The 22,714-nt window shown below is 38.6% G+C and overlaps 1 protein-coding gene across 4 annotated transcripts in view; it reads left to right on the top strand.

The window, feature by feature from the left end:
- FHIT (fragile histidine triad diadenosine triphosphatase) overlaps positions 1 to 22,714 on the top strand; it is a 1,417,560-nt gene that overhangs the window by 256,238 nt on the left and 1,138,608 nt on the right. For 3 of the 4 annotated variants that reach the window (XM_045496936.1, XM_045496934.1, XM_045496935.1), the window contains exon 3: positions 2,479 to 2,555. The gene's annotated coding sequence lies outside the window, so the exon portion shown is untranslated. Of the gene's footprint in view, positions 1 to 1,399; positions 1,473 to 2,478; positions 2,556 to 22,714 lie in introns of those variants that run through there. The other variant, XM_045496937.1, reaches the window with a different exon arrangement.

The raw sequence follows: 22,714 nt of genomic DNA, 5'->3' as shown, positions 1-22,714 counted from the left end.
TGCCAAACTTCCTTATTATCCAAAAATAACCCTTGTCAATAAATGTGATAATACTGTATCTACTGTTTTTGCAATGTATTTTCCCTCTCAATAATATAATGAATCTTTTTTCCATGTTATTAAATATTCTACCACGTATTTTTTTTTTAAAAAGCTTATTTATTTACTTTGAGAGAAAGAGACAGAGAGAAAGAGAGAACTGTGGGGGAGGGGCAGAGACTGGGACAGAAGTTCTGAAGCAGGCCCTGAGCTGTCAGCACAGAGCCTGATGTGGGGCTCATGGGACTCCAACTCACGAACCTTGAGATCATGAACTCAGCCAAAGTCAGACGCTTAACCGACTGAGCCACCCAGGCTCCCCTACCACATAATTTTTAATGTCTACCTAACAGTCTACTTTATGGCTGTACCAGAATTAATTTAAACATTCTTCTTTTGTTTGAAATTTAGAATTTCCAGTTTTTACTATTATAAATAGAACAGGGGTAAATATCCTTGTACTACATCTTTTTCAGAACTCTTTTGACCTTTTTTCTTCCATTTTGATTCTTCCTTTAAAAGAAATCAGGAAATAACAATGATATAAGTAAATATTTAAGAACTCTCTTCGAACAGAGTCTGGAGGGGAATTATTTAATATCTCAGATAACTTAAGATTATTGTATAGGACGCAAAATATCTTACTGATTTGGTAAAATCAGAGAAACAATTGGTAAATCCAGACATAGGAGAGAGAAGGAGGGAAGCGACCTGTCTTCTCATGGAATCAATCAGCTGAGTTGGTTGAGTTAAAATGGCTTAATGAGTTTTACAGGTCTGGTTAAGGGGATCTGGCAGTATGTTAATTTTCAGAATACCTTCTGCCTGAAAGTATATTTTCATCTGATAGCGTGTTTCCTTTTGTACAAAGGTTGTCAAATGAGAGTGTGAAGGTAGCTCCTCTCACAACTCACCTGGCAGAATGTATCGTAGGCGTGTTGAGGCTGAAAGGCTGGTACCCACAGCAGCTAATAGCAGAGGCTGCAGGGAGGTGTAGCTTACAGAAGAGTAAAAGGGGAAATGTTGACACAGTCCACTGCCACCCCCACCCCATCACTGCCGTGGTCTTGAGTGTGTGGGGGGTGCCTTTCCTTGTTCGAAAACTAAAAGTAGATCAGCAAAACTGAGCATAGGGCAGAGAGTTTTGGTACTTGCTGAGTACATTACCTCTTATAACAGAGTTTTAAATGTCAATGCTTTTTCTAATGTATATGAGGAATCCTAATTGAGAAGCGGGCCCATATGCTTAGACTATATCTAGCTCTGTTTCTTTTTTTAATACTGCAAAATAAGGTTAATTTTTATGGTGAATATTTTATGGCTCGCTTTCTGTTATGTGCCAGACAAATTGAAGGCAATGGAAACTGATGGGTGCTGAAGATAAAAGAGCAGTGTTGACCTTTTGGTAAATCATTCATCATACTGCTTCATCTGTAAGTGGTTTTCCAGTTGTAGCTCATATTTGCTAATCACTACATTTGACTCTCAATTCTACAGGGGCTGATTGTCTTGTTGTGGATTGCCTTTTCTTTTCTTCCCCCCCCCCCTTTTTTTTAACTTTGGTTATTGTTATTATAGCTATTTTATTACTATCAGTTCCTCCACCAGAGGGGGCTTGTGGGCAGAGAAATACAGTGGGAATTAATAATTCAGTCTCTTTTTGCCTATCTTCACTGACTTTTAAGGTTTTTCCTTAATGGCTGAGAGGTACTTTCAGCATTGCATTCACCTCCTTGTTCTTGTTGCCAATGAAATTAAATTACAAGTTGACTGTCTTTGGCGATGACCACAGAATAGTTAACTGGTGTTAATGGTTTAGCACCAGGATGATTGTTGGCTTCCGTGTTGATCAAAGTCCCGTTGGGGAAACCAGAAATGAGAGTAAGAATAGCCTCTTTAATCCTGGGTCAAATACTGGAAAATATGGAATTTATTATGGTGGAAGATAAATTTGATCCTGGACCCAATGGTGATCCAAGACTGGGCATCTGATAGAATCAACTTCACCAGCATTGTGGGAATGTATGGTTCTTTATTTCTTGATACTTCTAACTGACTCTGGCCATCACTAGAGTTCAGAAGTGTATTCAATAAAGAAGACACTTTAAGTCTGGATCAGCATACAAGATATGGAGGACAATATGGACATGCTTGTCATCTGGTCTAGGCAAGAGAACATTTACAGAAAATATTTTGCCTTAAGACCCAGAGAAATTGACCCTTGTCCACTAGGGAATCCAACCAGTTATAGTGCTGTGCTGATTAACCCCACAGAGGTTGTTTCTTAATTTTGTATTTTAGGGTTTGTTAAACTAGGGATTGTGTCCCTTCTCTGGGAACAGAGAGTATTTTAATATTTTGATTACAATTAAAATGGAAATTGGAAACACTAAGAGACAGAAACTAATCAGAAGTGTTTCACTCTTCCTTTATTCCCAGTCACTTGCAGTGTCGACCAATATCCAGATATTACCTATACTCTGCCTATCTGCTTGAACCAGAGATTCCTGTGCTGGGTGAGTGGTCCTTGGCCTAGATTGGCATTGCCCATTTGATTGATGAGGGCAGTTTGACAGAGTTGTTGCTATTTATGTTGGTGCTGAAACTCTAAGAGCATGACTACAATTCCATTCTGGAAGTCTGTGGTGTGTGGTGGGGTGGATGTGGGGGTTCATGACCCTTTTTTATTATTTTATTAAAACACTAATTATAGTTTTATGACTGCAACCAATCATAATACTTTTACCTTATTTTGGATAACAAAGAACCAATGTCTTTATACTCTTTTGTAAAAACGCAAAAAAGCAATAAATACGATTTCTAAAAAGCACCATCTTTTAACAGGGAATTCTCAGAAGTCACATTTTTTTCTTTCTTTGTTAGAGACAGAAAGCCAGTCTTTGGGGAAGGGACCCTTAGGTCCCAGAGGAACAGTCAATAGTGATAGTCTATTAATACCAGATTGTTCTTATAGGAAGAAATCATTTTTACATGGTGGAGACATTTTAGTCTTTAGAAGATTTTCTCAAGTGTCTTCCATAATAGTATGGTCCAGAAGTTAGTCTGGGAGGAGGCAGAAATGAATTAAAATGGATTTTGGGGATCTTGCTTATTGAAAATGATAATGCTGTCAAGCATGACTTATCTTACCTTCCTTCTCCAGACCCACAAAGTTAACTAGATTCATATCTATCCTGTCCCTTTTCCTCAAGACCCAGAGATTAAGAAGAATTTCCTGCATCTTTAAACTAATTTGTGAATGTTCCCCTCACCTTTTACTCTTCTCCACCATCCAATAAGGTAACCACTAGCCACGTGTGGCTCTTTACATTCAAACAGATTTAAATTAAACAAAGTAAAAAATTTATTTCCTTAGTCACACTAACCTCTTTTGAAGGACTTGATAGGCACTGGTGGCTATTGGCTGTCTTATTGGACAGCATAGATCTACAACATTTCTATCATCACAGAAAGTTCTGTAAGTGCTGCTCTGATACTCTTAGATATCCACCTAAGGATATCTCTCACCCTCTCAGGTGGCCACTGTTTTTTCTCAGTGTCTGAAGTGGACATGGTGTCCTTCTTCATCTCTGCTGTCACTTACAGACAACTTCTTTTCTCTTTATCCACAGAAGCACCCTCAGGGGAACCTGGGTGGCTCAATTGGTTAAGCGTCCAACTTCAGCCCAGGTCATGATCTCACAGCTCGTGAGTTCGAGCCCTGGGTTAGGCTGTGTGCTGACAGCTTGCTCAGAGCCTGGAGCCTGCTTTGGATCCTGTCTCTCCCCCTCTCCTCTGCCCCTCCTCTTCTCACACTCTGTCTCAAAAATAAATAAACATTAAAAAAAAAGAAAGCAGGTACCATCAGATAATCCTACTGCCTAGTTATTGAAAAATTTACCCCCAGCTCACTGACTTTATGACCATCACCTCCTGCCTTCGTTGTTGGTGAAAGTATCCGCATAGAAGACTCTTCTCTGGCCTCCCAGTTCCTTCAGTTTCTCACTGGCAAATGTCTTTTTTTTCTGCCTATTGGTCATTTCCCAGGCCAGTGGCCCTCAATCTAGGAGGCTTCCCTCTTCTAGAGGGCATTACAATTGTAAGGAGAGATTATTTGCAAATGTAAGAAGTACCACTGGCCCTTAGAGGGCAAGAATTAAGGATACCAAATGTATTTCAGGACCAGGGACAGTCGTACATAATGCAAAAGTGTTGCATCCCCAATGTCATAGTGCTCTTGTTAAGAAACATGGTGCTGACCTTCAAAATGCATTTCAAAGCATTTCTCTTTCCATCTGTCTTTCCAAGGATGCCACCTCATGTGCCCACAACATTCCTATTCCAATAGGAGTTCCTTGACTCCTTAGAGCCTCCAATCTATTGACCTACTGCTTTCATGTACTAATGATTATCCCTCTCATGCCCTCATTTCCCTCCTCACCCAGTTTAGGTGCTGTGATTAATCTCTCCTTTGTCATCTCTGTCATCCTTGTCTGGCATAACTTTTTTTTTCATTATGTTTAATTTTTATTTGATTTAGTTTTTTAATTTACATCCAGGTTAGTTAGCATATAGTGCAACAATGATTTCAGGAGTAGATTCCTTAATCTTCTCCCATTTAGCCCATCCCCCCTCCCACAACCGCTCCAGTAACCCTCTGTTTGTTTCCCATATTTAAGAGTCTCTTATGTTTTTGTCCCCCTCCCTGTTTTTTTTTTTTATTTTTGTTTCCCTTCCCTGATGTTCATCTGTTTTGTCTCTTAAAATCCTCATATGAGTGAAGTCATATGATATTTCTCTTTCTCTGTCTGACTAATTTTGCTTAGCTTAATACCCTCTAGTTCTATCCACGTAGTTGCAAATGGCAAGATTTCATTCTTTTTGATTGTGTCTGGCATAACTCTTGACTTTCACTGAGCTTTCTGTCCACTTTGGGCCTGAGTGCAGATGGATGGAGAACAATGCTAAGTCTTGCGGACTTACTTTAAATTTATGTGCACTAATTTCAAGTAGATCTTCTGCTCCGCTTGGCAGTCCTGCCTTATTCACTTAGTACTTCTATTCTCTGAGACAAGTAATTTACACCTTTATCTGTACCTCAAACTTCTGACACCCATCCCCAGTTCTCCCATTCAGCTGACACCCTTATTCCATATTTAACTGGGGAAATAGAAACCATCAGAGCAAACCACCTCACCTCCTCCAGCAAATTTGCATTCCTTCCTGTTTCCAAATACTGGTAAAGGTTCTTTTAATTTGCATGCCGTTACTACTCTGAGCCATATGATGATTCAATTCTCTTACCACTTTTCTCTGAAAGATCTGGAAACCTTCTTTTGTACAGTGCCCCATAACATCATTTGGCTTTCGTTTGATATAAACACATCATTTACATATTAATTCTGCCTTTGTTCTTTTCTCATTAATCCATAACAATTAAAATCGACCATTACTCTGCCACACTATGAGTTTTTATGATGTCATATCAAAGTCTCCATTAATTAAATAACTTCAGAAATTAAAGCCTTATTTGATGACAATATCTTTCAGTTGCAAATCATCTCCACTAAAGGGCACAATGGCAGACTTGGGACAATTTTAGCATTAGGACACACCAACCGAACAGCCAGATGTGCTTACTGACACATTGAAAGTTAAAAGCTGTCACTTTGGGTGATCGTTTGGTGCCAGTGACACTGAGAACAGAACAGAGTTGATGAGGGGAAAAAAGGACACACTCAGGCACTGCTATTGGAAAGCACAGCTCAATTATCAGGTTGTCATTTAGATTTTGTGGAATGTTCATTGGATTGAACCACAAATTAAAATAAAAAGTCCTTCCAGAATGTTTGGAGCTGTGAGACTATGTCGTTGGATTTCAGTTTGAGAGACACTGACCTGCAGGGTAAAGTTCAAATTTCTTAGCTTAAAATACAAGGCCCTCATTTAACTGGAGGGTGAATTGGAGTGGAAGGGAGTTAGATTAAGACAGTGAGAGAGAAGTTATTAACGCAGTTGTCGGGGTAAGAGATGAAGAGAGCTGGAGTGAGGAAGAAGTGTAGGAAAGGCAGAGACAGAATCAGCGCTGCATTAGATAGAAATGAAAAAAATAATAGGGGAGAGGGACATACAGCCACATCAGAGGTGGATGGCAAACGGACTCTTTTATATTCATGTTATAGGTAAGGAAATAAAATAGTGGATTGGACATCTTAATTTGGATGTTATTTATAAGTTTTTAAATAAGGATTTTAGCTTAGTTTAAAAGGATATTATGGTTTTTTTAAAAAAATAAGGATTCACTACCTTATAGCTTTAAGAGAATATAGTTTGCTAATGTGTCTAAATGACTTATCAAGAATAGCTAAATTATGAGCATCAGCTAGATACAGCAGTACTGGCTGTGGTGTCCTTGATATGTTTAGATAATCCCTAATTCTGGGGAAATTGTAGATCAATTTGATGGTTGAAATAAGGCCAAATATGTAGGAATCATAATAAATACAAAAATGCTTAATTTTAGCTGTCAGTAGACAAAGATTGTTACGATGGATGAGGAAGGAAGACAGCTATGTACTCTTTATAGACTATTTACAAGGGATACCCCTATTATGGATGGGACGATTGAAAGAAAACAGATGGAAATTGACATAATATTCCTTGCCAATACCTTTCAAAAGAAAGCGTGGATGATGTATTAATATCAGACAAAATGTGCTTTAAAGCAAGAAGTATTATTATGGTTACAGAGAGTTATTGTTTAATGATAATAGAACAATTCACCAGGAAAATATATTAATCCTGGAGCTACATTACTGAGCAGCATCATTTCAAAAATATATAAAATAAAAATTGACAGAATCATCATAAGATATTGAGAATATAGGTAATTATAATCAGGAAGATCTAAACATTTTCTCTCAGACACTGATAAGTCAAATAAAGTTAAAAATTTAGAAAGGATAAAGAAGATTTAAAAAATATCACTGGTTAGCTTGGTCAAATGGACATTTACAGAGCTTAGAATTCCATTAGCAGAGAATATTTGTATGTAGAAAGCCTGAACATTGATGAATACAAATTCTATCCCAGAGAAGAAAAAATTTAGAGGCCACAAACCAGTAGACATCAAAATTTCATACATTTGAAAACTCAAGATCATACTTTCAAATGTTTTTTTAGTCATAGAAAAGTGATGAGAGAAATTGGTAGATGCTTTATTTCAAATCTTATGGGGTATAGTTAGAGGGGTACACAGAAGGAAATTTATAGATTCACAAATTTATATATTAGAAATAAAGGAGAGGCACCTGGGTGGCTCAGTCAGTGAAGCGTCTGACTTCAGCTCAGGTCATGATCTCACGGTTGATGGGTTTGAGTCCCACGTTGGGCTCTGTGCTGATAGCTCAGAGCCTGGAGCCTGCTTCAGATTCTGTGTCTCCCTCTTCCTCTCCCCCTCTCCCACTCATGCTGTGTTTCTCTCTGTCTCAAAAATAAATAAACATAAATTATTTTTTAAATAAAAATAAATACAGGAATGCTGGTTATCAGTGAGTTAAGCATTCAACCAAAAATGTATAAATAGCAGAGTAAACCCAAATAAAGTAAAGGTAAGGGATAATATAAAATATTAAAACAAACAAAATAGAATACAAAAGGAATAGTAGAAAAGATCAACAAAGTAAAAGATGATTCTTTGAAAGATTCTCCAAACACATTCACATCTGGCAATCTTGATCAATTACAGAAGCAGAGAGAGAGAGAGAGAGAGAGAGAGAGAGAGAATACAAATAGTATTAAAAATGAAAAGGGAGTCCTAAATATAGACCTACTAGACAATAAAAGTCCAAAAGAATATACTATGAATAACTTGACAGTACTATATTTGAAAACATGCATTCCAATAAATAAGGGTACTCTGTATCCAGATGATAATACACATCCTAAGCTTATGTCCCAACAAGAGACATAAGAAACATGATATATAACTTGAGTCTGGTGCTTTATCAATCCTGACACACCTCATGTCTAGCTGAGTTGAGTTTGAGTCTGGCTTCCTAGAATAAAAAATCATTCATTTGTACAACAAATATTTATGAACGCTTATTGTCTAGTTGGAATTGTGGTGCTGCTAGCTTATACTTTCATGATGGAAGTACATGTTAAACAAATCAATACAAAAATAGATATTCACCATTGCGATAGTGCAGTAGAAAAGGTAAGAGCAGTTTAACAAGGAACCTAATCTCATTAGGGCAAAGGGCACATTAGCAAAGGTTTCCTGAAAAAGTGACATTGAAGCTGTGACCTAAATTGTGCGTAGGAATTATCCAGGCCAGGAAGTGGTATGGAGTCCAAAGACATAGATCATAGAGTGGTACAGTGGAAAGGTATGAGATTCCATTTTGGTAATTGCTGTTGGAATATGGTAAGGGTTTGCATGAGCCAAATGCATTAAATTCAGACATCTCCGTAAAACACAAACACTTGGTTTCATTTGTTAATAGATTTATGTAAATGCTTAAGACTATGATCTGTAGAGAAAGTGTAAAAATGTGGATGGGAAGGAAATAAACCAGCTTCATTCAGAATAGTGATTGCTTCTAGAGAGGGGAGAGCAGAGGACTTCTACATCCACCCCTTGTTAATAGCATTGGATCAAAGGAAGTATGAAGTTAGCCGCAGTCGTGTGTTTGCTAAGTTCTTTATTTAAGTGTTGGCCTTATCTGCAGTGGAGCCCTTAATTATAAAACATCAGACAGGAAGTGAAACTAAGAGATGCCATTCTGAAGGCCGCGGTGGTTTATACAGTACTACTCAAAATGGGAAGAGAGAGGTGCTGAAATTTGAGAGTAAGGGTTTAGAACTGCCCTGTCCAACACAGTAGCCACTAGCTGCATATGCCTATTGAGTACTTGAAATGTGGCCAATGTGAACTGAGGCGTGCTGTAAGTATAAATTCTACACTAGATTCCACAGATAATATTTAAAAAAAGAATGCAAAACACCTCCATAATATTTTCACAATATAAATATAATATGTTATTAATATAATAATTGTGTAATATGTTGAAATAAGATTGTAGATAATATTGAGTTACATGAAATATTGTTAAAATTAATCTCACCTGATTCTTTTTACATTTTTTAATGTGGCTCCTGCAAAGTTTACAATCACACAAGTGGCCAAAATCATATACCTATTGGGCAGTGCAGCTTAGAAATTTTGTAGCAGTTTGGCTTTGCCACAACATCCAAGTGCCTCTTTTAATTGGATTTTACAAATCGTATCATCAACCCGCAGCAGATTGGAAAGGGAAAGTACAATCAACTGGTATTACATCACAGACGGTTTGCAAAGCTCTGCTTTAAACCATTCATATCTTCAAGGGTGCTTTTAGCTGCTGTGTTTGCTGTAGGAAAATGTATTTATTGTCAGTTTCTCAGAGCTCTGTGAAATAGTCTTAAGGAAGTGACTGTTAAATTTCTTTGGACCCTGAGTATGAGAAAAGTGATTGATAAAGATTTGCTCTCAGATTTGCTTGTATTTATTTTCCATTACATAACTTGTATATTGGAGTTAGACCATTATAATGACTATTGTAAAGAAAACACTTTTTAAAAAGTCCAATCGGAGGATCTGTTTGGCATCAGCTAGTGGTTATTTTAAGAATTAAATAACAGAGGATGGGGAAGCTTATATCTCAAATTAGTTACATTGCAGGATTGATAATATACTTAAGTAATTGTCTTCCTTAGGTTTTGTTCTATAAAATGGACTTATTTTCATCGGAATGGACTAGTTAACATTGGACTTCGAGTTTGGCACATGTGAGCTTGTGATTTACAGGGCAATTTTTCTCATCAAAACCGGGGCAGAACCATTTATTTTAAAACCAATATTTATTTTACAATGGGAAGATGGAGCAGATTAAAGGCGCATAAAACCGTGATAAATCACCCAATCTTTATCCCATAGAAAATCTTTTAAATGGCTCTTAAAGTAATGGCAGTTAAACAGTCTCCTACAGTTTGTATGTGGATGGTTTTCTAGCATATGGTATAGTCATGTAGATTAAAATCTAATTAACAAGGAATTTATAAATTTCAGATGTGGTCTACGTGATTCTTTTTCAAGAAAAAGTTAAGTGTGTTTTTTTTCTTAGCCAAGTTTCTGAGTCTCGCTCATGAGTAAAGAGAATCTAGTATGAAATTTTTAGCTGTTTCAGATCAAAGACCCAAGAAATGAAATCTCTTTTAGTTTTTCATTTAATAATCAATTTTTATTTCAAAGTTTAAGAACATGTATATTCATGTTTATTATAGATTATTATGCAAGAAAGGACTTTTTATAACTTATCTCATTTTGTTTGATTTAGTTCCCATTTATATGAATTTCTGTAGTTAAAAATAATGGAGCTACATTTCTCTGATAGTATTTTTTAATACTATTCTAATTATAAGTGAAGTTATGTCCCATAGAACCTCCGGACTGGTTAAAGAATGCTAAAGTTTAGGGGCGCCTGGGTGGCGCAGTCGGTTAAGCGTCCGACTTCAGCCAGGTCACGATCTCGCGATCCGGGAGTTCGAGCCCCGCGTCGGGCTCTGGGCTGATGGCTCGGAGCGTGGAGCCTGTTTCCGACTCTGTGTCTCCCTCTCTCTCTGCCCCTCCCCCGTTCATGCTCTGTCTCTCTCTGTCCCAAAAATAAATAAACGTTGAAAAAAAAATTAAAAAAAAAAAAAAAGAATGCTAAAGTTTAGAAAATAATTGATAGGGAAAAGATCTGCTTATAGTCATGGTGTGGGGAGTCCATGTCCTATTGTGAATGTTCTGCCTATAGCTAATCGTAGACGCTAGGCCTGTGGTTGGCCAACCTTTTCTGAAAATGACCAGAGACTAACTATTGTAGGCTTTCTTGGTTTCTGTTCTAGCCATCTGCTGTTATTGGGTGAAAGCAGGCTTAGGCAATATGTAAATGAATGGTTGTTTGCCTACTTGACCCAACAATTCTGTATCTGGGAATGTTCTCTGGGAAATAATCAGAAGTTTGTGAAGAGGAGTGTGTACAAGAACATCTATCATGGTATTGCTTCATGGCATGGAAAGCTATTTATGAGCCCTGGTTAATTAAAAGAAAAGCAACAAGGCTGAACTTAAGATGTGCTGCTGTTTTGATGTAACATAGGTATGTATGTTGGGTTGGACTATGGAAATGCAGAAGAAGGAGTGCATATGTAGTCCTCTTTGGAGGAGATGGATTTCCTATGAGGAGCTTGGAACAATTGCTGTTCTATTGGCAAGGCCGTTCCCATCATGGCAATGGATCCAGAGAGCTGCAGCCAGCACGTGTTGTGTTTCCTCTCGTTGGTGACGCCATCCTCCCTGATGCAGTTTAACATTCAATTCATCAAATGAACTCCTCTTGTTCAGGTTCCTTACACATCAAATTGTTGTCTGATTAGGATTTGGCATTGCCTGGAGGACATCTTCAGGAAGGGAACGTACTGGTCATACTGACACCTGTGCAGCAGTTATACTGCAAATTGTAGACTTCTACTTTGACAGTCTGGTTTTATGCCTTGGTCTTCTGAGCTCGTTAACAAAGTCTGCCTCCTGGGAAATGGACTCTGTACTGTGTGCCAAGAACACCAAGGCTCAGAGTGCCCAAAATCTGGTGAAGGACCTTCCTAAGGTATTGATCGATGACCTTCAGTTGGGCCCTTCTACAGACAGCATTCTGTATTTCTGCACAGTGGGATGCTTGAGCCTTTTCCTATTTGAAGTTTTGCTCCTTCCCCTCTCTCAAGTTCTACACTTCTTTGATTGTTCTCTCTTCAGGCTTTGCTCGCTCTGTTTTCCTTCTTGCTTCTTGTCACTTGACAGAAACACAGTGGGGAGAGACTGGTACACAAGAGACATTGCTACTGCTGGTATTTAACTTTCTCCTTGAGTTTTCACTGGATGACATTGATTTCTAGTGCAAAGGGCTCTCAGCTTTGGAGGAGACCTGGGGAGAAGCAGAGTCCCTCAGGCCTGCTGTGAGGCTGGAATCCCCTTGTCCCAGCGACAGGGTTTGGCATTTGTGTGAGACTGCGGGACATTCCCCTAATGCCAGGAGCTTCTAGCAGTGACAACCAGCCCAAGGAGAAGCAGCGACCGTTTCTCCACCTGAGGGAGGCAGACATTTTGTGAGCTCACATGATTTTCTCATCAGACTCTGAAACAGCCTTTCACTGTATTTTGATACAAATGCTCAAACTACACATTAGGGATAATTTCTGCCTCGTTTGGAGCACAAGTCAGAATGATCGTATCTCCATTAGAGAAAATGAAGAGGCCTCTGCATTTCACACTACTTCATTAAAGAGAAAATATTTTCCCAGTAGGCAAAAGCTACTGGCTAAATTCAGCCCCAAATTCAAGATCATTTGTACCAAGAACTCTTATGTCAGCTTCCTTTTTCATGAATTAACATGGGTCTCTGGAATTTACATTTCTTACAAAATGTTTACCCATTTTCCCTTTTTAGCAGGTGAGAGAAAATCCTAATTCAAGCCACGTTCTTCTGTCACTTTGGAGGCTGATTGGGGATGAGAGTTCTTTGATTTAAAGAAATCCCCAAAGCGATTGGTAAAACTGCTTACAGAATTTGAGGTTGCACATCTCGAGGAAGATTCAGGTCTGAAAAGTCACAGATCTTAATTCGTGCAGTGTTGATTTCATTACCTTGCTTAGCAATACAGTGAAGTCACTGTTTAAAAGTCGAATGAGTACATTTCCATCAATGAAATGTATCAAGTACCATCAAGTAGTGAAATGGTGTCAAGAAAAATAGCATTTCATTTTTTCTTTCCATTCTTTGTATTGAAAAATATGAAAATGACCCTCTTTCTTTTTGAGTTAATGCTACAAAAGCTTATAAATTTTACCTTGAATATTTAGATGTTTTTGTGAGCATAGCTCAGTTTGTAAATCTGAACTCTATCAACATGACAATTAATTTTAGAAAATTGTCGGTAAGCAGACATGCTGGGGCTAGAATAAGATGATTCATTTACCATATAGGCAATAATGCACGTTATAAAAAATCAAGAGATAGTCACATAGAAAGGGAAAAAATGAATGTAGATCAATAATTTAATTTAGCTCTGACCTGGCTAAGTTCTATAGCACGGTTCATAATTTTTCAGTGATAGACCCTTAACATTTTACATATAGTCCTTCAGTTTTGTATTGATCTTCCCTAATGTATTCTTCATTTCACAGGAGGAATAACATCTCTCAAATCTTTAACAAAAACACATCTTTTCAGCCTGCAAATGTTAACCAAAATATGACACCCTATTAACCTTATTTATTCCATTTTCAGAGCTACTTTTTTCCCTGGCTAAATAATTTTAAAATTTAGAAGAGAAATGGGTAGGAAATGAATGACGACTTAGAGGGCAAGTTCATGGAGTTCTCTCTTAGTTAATAGATTCTTAGTCTTTCTGCATTACTTAAATGCTTATTAACACTGGAACCCTGGATGTTCTATGTATAGTGTATATTTATTCCGTGGAAAATTATTAATTTTTAATGGAACTAAATGGCCTCTTGGACAAGGGACCCTAGCTATTAATCAAGAGGCAAGTGATTGACTTTCATGTTCATTAAATATTCAATAAAGTTCATTTATGAAGTCTGTAACACTAAAAGAAAGTTTTTATAAGTGAGTGTGTTTGCACACACTACATTTTAGTGCTATATTCATTTGTTCACTTAACAAATACTTAATATATGCCATGTGCCATGTACTGCTGATTCAGTGATGAACAAGCCCATGGCCCCTGTTGTCATGAAGCTTCCAGGGCAGTGCATGGGACAGACGTCATCAGGGCTATGACAGGAGGTGGAGGGCTACTGAAAAGCTTGGGGGACTCTGTTTCACTTGACTCCCCTCCATGCACAGAAGGTGATTCTTCTCTGCATAAATTTCCTGAGTCTCCTAGAAATTCAATATAGCAAATTCTGATTGCCTTCTGAGAAGATATTTTGTTTAGAATGATGGGATCCTAGTTTCTTAGAGCTTGCAGGGACTATAGAAGTCATATAGGGGCTGCACCCTCACACTCCCCTGCCTCAGCCTGGGCAGGTCCAATGCCCAGAGGGAAGTATGTTCATTTATGGGGCCATTTCTGGACTGTGTGGATTGTTTGAAAGTTCTTCCAAATAAGGAAATGAAGCTTATTCCCCTATATACTCTCTTTATTAATTCCAGTTTTCTATTTTGTATAAAATCCTAACATCTTATTTACCCTATTATTTGGTATACTTATCACAATTCTTCATTTATTTGCGTGATTTTATTATGGCTGCGTGACTCCTATAAGACGTGAGTACTCCGACGGCAGAATTGTGTCTGTTTTTGCTCACTGTTATTTCTCTAGCACTCTCGCAGCACTAGGAAAGGAGTAAATGAATGACCAAATGTTTTGTCCCAAAAAGGCTTTAGGGAAGAAGGTGTGGATTAAAACCTTACATATTAGTCCATTAACTATTTGACAACACCTGTCATGGTTCTTTCCCTTCTCCAGTTTTTCTCATCCTCAAGTTCAGGTTCTCATTTCTTCGACCTTTCTTTACACAAGACATGGTGTCTGCTCCTTCTCCCAACGCACCCCGCCCTGTTAATATAAAAACTAATGCCCGTCTCTCACCAGGAACTTCGGGGAAGTCTTCACAGAAGAGGCACATGTTGATTCTGGATCTTGAAGTGTGTGGACGTGTTCTCCAGGTCAGTGAGGCCAGGAAGGGCATTTTCCAGGGTGCATCTGGACCAGTGTTATCAAAACGTTCCTTCAGCTTGCAGTTTTTTACTAGGCAGATGGCCTAGTAGGTAGTACCTAGAGAGGTAGGGGACCTCTTTGAGACTTAGTGTTCTCTTCTTTAAAATGAAAATAATAGGGGTGCTTGTGTGGTTCAGTTGGTTAAGTGTTGGACTTTGGGTCAGATCATGATCTCGAGGTTTGTGGGTTCAAGCCCCACATTCGGCTCTGTGCTGACAGCTCATATTCTGGAGGCTGCTTCGGATTCTGTGTCTCCCTTGCCCCTCCCCTGCTCACACTCTATCTCTCTCGAAAATCAATAAACATTAAAAAAATGAAAATAATAATGCTCACCTTATAAAATTATTGTGAGAATTACCAATAAATTACATGTGAAGTACCTGACATGTAGTAAGTTCCTAACACACTGTAACTCTGATCCTTGCCCTGATCCCTTCTAGTGAACTGCTGTAACTCACTTCCAGTGGTCTAGCCCTCTGTGCAGAAGCCCCACGGAAACCCCATCAGTGGTCAATAGAGGTGCAACTGTTTCAATTTCTTCCTGTGCACAGCTCGTGGCTTGGTGTCTCCATCTTTGTTTCTTTCAGCCTCCAGGCTTGTGGGATCTGGTGATTTTTTTTTTTTTTTTTTTTTTTTTTTTTTTTTTTTTTTGATTGGGCTGTCCAGGAATCAGATTTGACACATTCTTCCTTTAATTTCTCTTATTTTGGGTCTCCATTTCTCCTGGTGTTACAAGGGCCTGGATTTCTTCTGTCTTGTCTCTCTTAGCTTCATCCGAGTAACTGACATACTCATTTCATTCTGGTCAAGATTTCTCTCAATAGGTTTATTGCAGATTGCTGCAGCTGCAATCAGTGTTTACAATCTGAGGACAAGTTGGAGATTAAGGCTTGTCATCACTATTTAATTAACCTCAAATTAAGCAATTTCTGGTCCCATTCCATGCCCTTCCACAAACTCGAGAAACCATTGAAGCGGTGCCTGGAGTCCTAATAGATTCCGGGGGGGCACCCCTGGAAAGCAGGGACCAGGTTAGCAGCCACTCTGAAGAACAGCCCTATTTGATCCCTACTCAGGTGCCCAAGGACTGAAGCTAGGCAGCTTTGAAGTGTATGTAAAGGGAGGGGAATAAAGGGGAGCAGTCTTGTAGTTCTAGGAAGCACATAGTCTGTGAACTTGCAGAAAGGAGGAGCCAAGAAGTGCCTAGAGAAAGAAAAAAAACCCCTATCTTCCTAATATTAAAAACCAACATTGTTGTACATATTACAGAAATAGTATATGCCAATAGTAAAATTATAAATGGTAATTGAAGAAAAGAGAAGAAGAAAGTAAATTTATCCAAATTCTTTCTCTTCACACCTGCTTTTAAGGCTTACTTGAGCTGTTCCATTCGATAGCCACTAGCCACGTGTGGCTTCTGAATATTTAAAATGTGACAAGACTGAACTGACATGTGCCAAGTATAAACTATTCACACCAGATTTCGAAGGCTTCGTATAGAAAAAAATTAATCATTATTATTTTGGTGTGTTGGGTTAAATCAAATACCATTAAATGAATTTTCACCTAATTCTTTTTGCGTTTTTAAATGTGAGTACCAACACGTTAAAACTACAAATGTGCCTTGTATTATATTTCTGTTGGGCAGTGCTATTTTAGAGCTTTTTCTTTGCATATATAAAATTTTTTTAAAGAAAAACTGGATATTCTATGTATCATGTTGTATCTTCCTTTCTCAGTTAGTGATAGGTTGTGAATATGTTCATGTCATGAAATATGTGATATGGCATTGTTTTTAATAACATTTAATAGTTCATTATATTGTGTGCCTCAGTTGATTAATCCAGTCCCTTCTTGTTGAACACTTAGGTTATTACCCTTGAAATTTTTTCAAATTATTCATGAATGTACTTCCAACTATATCTTTGGCTTCATCCTTAATCATGCTCCTAGGATTTGCTTCTGGAAGCCAATTAATCCAGTCACAGACTTGTTTGTGGTGGTTAAGCAAATTGCCATATAGAGATATGGCACTGATTGATACTTGCTTGGGAGGTTTATGAGCGTACTCATTTCACTTCACCTTTATCAACACCAGTTATCATCGTTCTTTTTTTTTAATTCTTCATTTTTTTTTTGTTAAAGTATAGTTGATATACAATGTCACATTAGTTTTAGCCGTACAGCATGGTGATTCGACGAGTCAATAGGTTATGCTGTGCTCACCCCAAGTATAACTACCAGGTTTAACCATTCAATGTTATTTCACTACCATTGACTATATTCTCTGTGCTGTACCTTTCATCTCAGTGACTTATTCATTCCATAACTGGAAACCTATATCTTCTACCTTTCACCCATTTTGCCCCTCCCCACCCCCAACCCCTCTACCCTGGCAACCAACAATTTGTTCTCTGTATTTATCAGTCTGTTTAGCCTTTATTTATTTGTTCATTTGTTTGTTAGATTCCACATGTTCTTAATTCTTAATGAGCAGCATTGTTATGGGTTTGCTCATCAAATTAATGAGTCTTAGACTTGGTAGCTTCTCTACTGGTCCTGCAGATACTTCAGATGACTTTCTTTTATCCAGCAGCTACTGAGCATCCCTCATATGTCCAACACCGTCCAAAGATTTGTAGAAGACACGGTATTAGATTTCTAGAAATTCCTTATATTGAATATTTAAGTTGGAAAAGAAGAAGTAGGGCATGGACCATGTGAGTCGTCTCATTTACTATAATATTCCCAGCACCACAACAGCATGCACGCTGTATGCTAGATTCCCAGTAAATATCATTGAATAAATTCACAAATCAGTATATGATCATGTTTACACCCATGATAAGGAAAACAAAATAAAGAGGAGATGATTTTAAGATAGGGGCAATTAGGGAAGGCTGCCTGCCATTGTTTTAACCGAAAAGAAGCCAGGGGGCACGGGAGCTGAGTCTGCACAGGGCTGCAGGAGAGAGGCCACCAACAAAGCAGACAAAGGACCCAAAGGGGCAAATGGGGAAAAGGCAGGGCCCCAGCTCTGATACCTACTCTTTAAGGCACTTACTTTTCTGAGCTGTGGCTTCCTCCTCTGTCACATGTGCATAATAATACCTACCTCAGAAGGTTGTAATGGCAACAAATTAAGGAGAGCACTTAGGCATCTTTTCAATATTTCTATTCATCAGTGGCTTAGCTATATCAACTTCTTACTTTCTCTTCATTTGTCATTTCTTATAAGTTAATCAGGAGGGAAAACAGAGGATAAACTTACCCAGTTAGAGCTGCACCTTCTATTTAGACTTGAAAAGTTCTATACACCCTAGTGAGGTGGCCACTTGCATTCTGAATTGTGCATATCAAACCCTTCCACTCTGCTAAAACTCTGTAGAATTTTTCATGTAGTTGGATAATTAGGCCACATGCTGTTGGCTGTGCTCAAAAATGGTCATTTAAGTGTCTTTTTATTATTTTTGGCACCCACTGGGAAGTTTAAATAGCCACTGCCTGTGTGGTTTCTATATAGTCTTTAAAAAATGCTGAAATTGAACAGAGTTTAATAAAATTGCTGGACTGTTAGCTCTAGCAAGCTATCCCAGAGATAAACCTGAAAAAACAAACCCCAAACCCCAAAGTAAATACTTCTGTAAATCAGGGACTTTCGCAAGTGTTCTCTGGGGAGTGTCATTTGACTCATATGGAATAAAGTTTACAAGCAAGGGTGGAAGCTGGCAGCTTCTGAGCCGATTTGACCCTTTCATTCTCCTTTGCTTAAATGAGATCTGTACTGAAAATGAGCGGCAGCATTTGGAACTAAGGGACCCTGAAATATCATCTCCCTAATTTTTACATAGAAAAACGAATAGTGAGATCATGCAAAATAAACGAATATATTCTCCAAGTATATGAATTTCTTAAGTCTCCAGGCCCTTTTAGGGAATGTAATTTTTAAAGGAATAAGGTCTCAAAGAAGAACAAATAAGGTCTCAAAGAAGAACAGTGTATATTTATTACACCTTTACAAGGTCCTAGTCACTATTTAAATTGCTTTATGCATATTATCTCATTTAATCCTCACAGCAGCCCTATGGGTAGATAGCGTTTTCTTCATTTATCAGGTAAGCAAAGTGAGGTTCCAAGAAATGTGAGGTTCCAAGAAATGAAGCCAAGTTGATTTGCAGTCTCTTGTTTAGTAGGTAGCAGAGGCAGGGTTGAAACACACAACACGTGAGTCCAGAGCTGAACTCTAAACGGTGGTTCTGTGCCATTGCTTTCTTAAATGTTTCTGGAGTAACCTGAGAATGTGAGGAAATTTTTTTAAAGATAATAGCTTAGATAAGCCTATGTGGGAGATTCAGGTATGGTTTTTATTCCTGCAAATTACCTGCAGATTTCAGCCATGTTCTTTGGTTTATTACTAGAAAACACGTTCTTAATGGATCTCAATATCACATCTAAGACACTAGTTAAGCTAAAGGTGTTTGATGGCCGAGGAAGCAGGATGTTTACTGAGCATTCAGTTCATATTAATGATTTTTTATTTTTAACAGCCAAATGTTATTTAAAAATGTGACTTATACTAGTTAAATCATGTGTTGAAAGGTATCTTTAATTGCACTTTTATTGACTCTGAGAGGATGCAAAGTGGATTCCACAATTTTAATTAACCGTTCCTCCGCTGACATTTCATTACTGGTTTCAGACGTGAGAGAAGATGCCAGAGGTACCTGTCAGAATTTTTCTATACAGAAGCCAAGATGGAGAAATGTTAGAGTGTCTTAGTAATTAGAGAAGAAAGGCAAAGAAAGGAAGGGCATAGCTGTTGGCTTCACCTGTTACTAACATAGTCAGTAAAGAAAACTGCTGTCATTTTAGGCAAATTGTTAAAATTGGAGCAGGTAACAGACCAACTGAAATTAAAGATAAAGAAATCACTTCCTTCAAGTATTATTTTTATATTGCAAAAACAGGATCTTTCTCCTGAAAGTGAGCGCCTCCCAGAAGCCAGATATCTTTTACCTGAAAGGGCTTGTGAGGATTTTCTGTGAGTCAGAAGAGGCAAAAATGTGAAGGTCAAAGATAATGGGTCCCCATCTAACACCGGACTGATTTGCCAGGCACCTAGGACACATTTTTATTTCTTTTTTTATAGTCAAAGCCAGCGAGAACACTGTGGAGTTTAAACACAGTTTCTGTCTCTGGTGCCCGCATGGGCAGATGAAGGTAAGGAGGCCAATTTATCCAGCAAATGTGCCCAAGCACATAATTACCTCCCTCGACATCTGATGAAACTTTGCCACATCCCCCCCAGAAAATCTCTGGGCTGTCCTTTTGAGCCATTTGCAGAGATCTCTCCAGGACAGGCATGCTTATTTATTTATTTCCATTTTGAGACCTTCACCTTTCCAGGCTCTCTTTTAAGGTTTGCCTCCTGTATAATGAATGGAGACAGCAGGTGTTTCATTACCAGGTATCTCCCTGCTGCAGGCGCTGCCTGGAGAAGTTTCTCTCTGTTTGGCTTGCAAGCCTCATTTATTTTCCTGAGCTTTCTAATGTGGGCTGAGCCTGGCCGACTCCATTATTAAATTACCATTATTACACTCTGATGTCTTGGCATGATCAGGGGCTGAGCTGGAAAGGTTAGTGTTGGATGGGGAACATGTTTTCTCCCTTTCTTGCGTCGTCCCAAATGGATCTTAGCTGACTTGCTGGGTCAGTATCAGCACCAAGATTCTCTGAAGACAAGGGAAGATTTGACCACATCTGAGGCATTTCTCCTATTCGGTGGAAGGAATGGGCATTTCACTTTTCAGTAGGTTGATTTGATGTGGGATCAAGTGGACAATTCATGATTGGAATTTGGGGGGGAGTAGGGGGTTAGCATTTGACATTCAAAATTATTTGACATTTTAAAAGTTATAATGTCATTTTAAAAGCTATAATATCAGTAATATATTTGCATGTAACTCATTTATGGTTTACACAAGCTTTCAAAGACTGTCAATTCTCAGCAGAGAAGTTATAATTAAAAATAGTTTATTGCCACTTCAAGCCTCCTTAAATTAAGGCACTGCTCTTTACTTCTGTTTTTCTGCCTCTCACACTCTTAATAATCAACCTAGCGTTATCTGCAACGGTAAGAGTTATTGTTGTGCTTCTTATTTTAAGTGTTTTCTCCTTCATCACTTTGTATCCAGTGCCAGCTCAAAACCGGCATGTAGTGTGTGCTCAGTACATTCCTGTTGAAGGGATGTGTTCCTGCTGCCCCTGGATTGTGCGTTCTGACTATCCTGGGATATGTTTCATCACATGCGCTCTGCTGGCTCCCATCTCTGGAATTTGACCCACCTCTCAGAAATGTCCTTTGCCTTTCAAGTCTTAGCCCTTTTTACACTGCTTCTTTTGTTTATTTGTGAGTCTTCTTCTCCTGTCCTTATGTGAGCACGGTTCCTGGTAGCTGTTAGGTACTCAGGAAACACCATAATGAGTGAATGAGTTACTGAATGACTATCCATGTCTACAGTTAACTCAAGAAAAAATTATGTGTGACATGTTATAACCCATTTTTGTAATAACTCCAAACTCTTCAATCACTCCCCATTCCCTTTAGCAGTGGTTTTCTAATTCTGACAATCTGATCATGGGACCATGTCTTTTCCCTGCTTAAAGTCCTTCATGGGGTTCTCATTATCCTCAGGAAAAAGATAGCTCAAGCTCTTTATTTATTTATTTATTTATTTATTTATTTATTTAAGTTTTTCATTATATTTTTAAAAATTTTTTAAATTATTTTTGAGAGAGAGAGAGCTCTTGAGTGGGGAAGGGGCAGAGAGAGAGGAGGATAGAGGATCTGAAGTGGGGCTCTGTGCTGATAGGGGCTCGAACTCACGAACTGTGAGATACGACCTGGGCCGAAGCTGGATGCTTAACTGACTGAGCCATCCAGGCACCCCTTTATTTATTTTTTTGATACAGTTTATTTATTTATGTTTGAGAGAGAAAGAGAGAGAGAAAGACAGAGAGCAAGCAAGCGCAGGGGAGGTGCAGAGAGAGGGAGACAGAGAATCCCAAGTAGGCTCTGTGCTGTGAGCAGAGCCTGACATGGGTCTTGAACTCAAGAACTGTGAAATCATGACCTAAGCCAAAACCAATAGTTGAATGTTTTACTGACTGAACCACCCAGGAACCCTTAATTCAGGCTGTTTAAACAATTTTTAAAGCCTTATTCATTTAATTTGAGAAAGACAGAGAGAGCACAAGTTGGGGAGAGGAAGAGAGAGAGAATCCCAAGCAGGCTCCAACCTGCCAGTGCAGAGCCTAACCCAGGGCTGGAACTCAGGAAACGTAAGATCATGACCTGAGTCCAAACAAAGAGTTGGACACTTAACTGACTGAGCTACCCAGGCACCCCTAATTCAGGCTCTTGAAACATGATTGAAAGTTCTACCTCTCCAGCCCCCTTTCCTCTTTCACAGCTTGATCATCCCGTTCGCTGAACCTGTGATGTTTTCTCTTCCCCAGAGCTGTGGCAGTTTGGATTCCCTCGGTTGGGAGCACTTTTCCCGCACCTCTTTCCTTAGCTAATTCCTGTTGTGCCTCAGGTTGGCCTCATTTTAGATATCACCTTCTTCTCTAGGTCGCCTTCCAACACCACCGCCATTACCGACCTCTGCCGCCACCACTGTGTCCAACACCACCATGATCTGCCTCTAATGGTCTAAATAATTTTCCTTCTTTGTATGCCTTTGAGATATTTTACCAATAGAACAGAACAATATGGGTTTTTTTGGCCAAGTCATATAGAGTATTAAGTTAATGCAATTTCAATTGAGAACTTCTGCAATTTTCA

The sequence above is a fragment of the Leopardus geoffroyi genome, chromosome A2 (assembly GCF_018350155.1).
Source record: "Leopardus geoffroyi isolate Oge1 chromosome A2, O.geoffroyi_Oge1_pat1.0, whole genome shotgun sequence".
Taxonomy (NCBI): domain Eukaryota; kingdom Metazoa; phylum Chordata; class Mammalia; order Carnivora; family Felidae; genus Leopardus; species Leopardus geoffroyi.
This window is presented reverse-complemented; position numbering and strand designations above follow the sequence as displayed.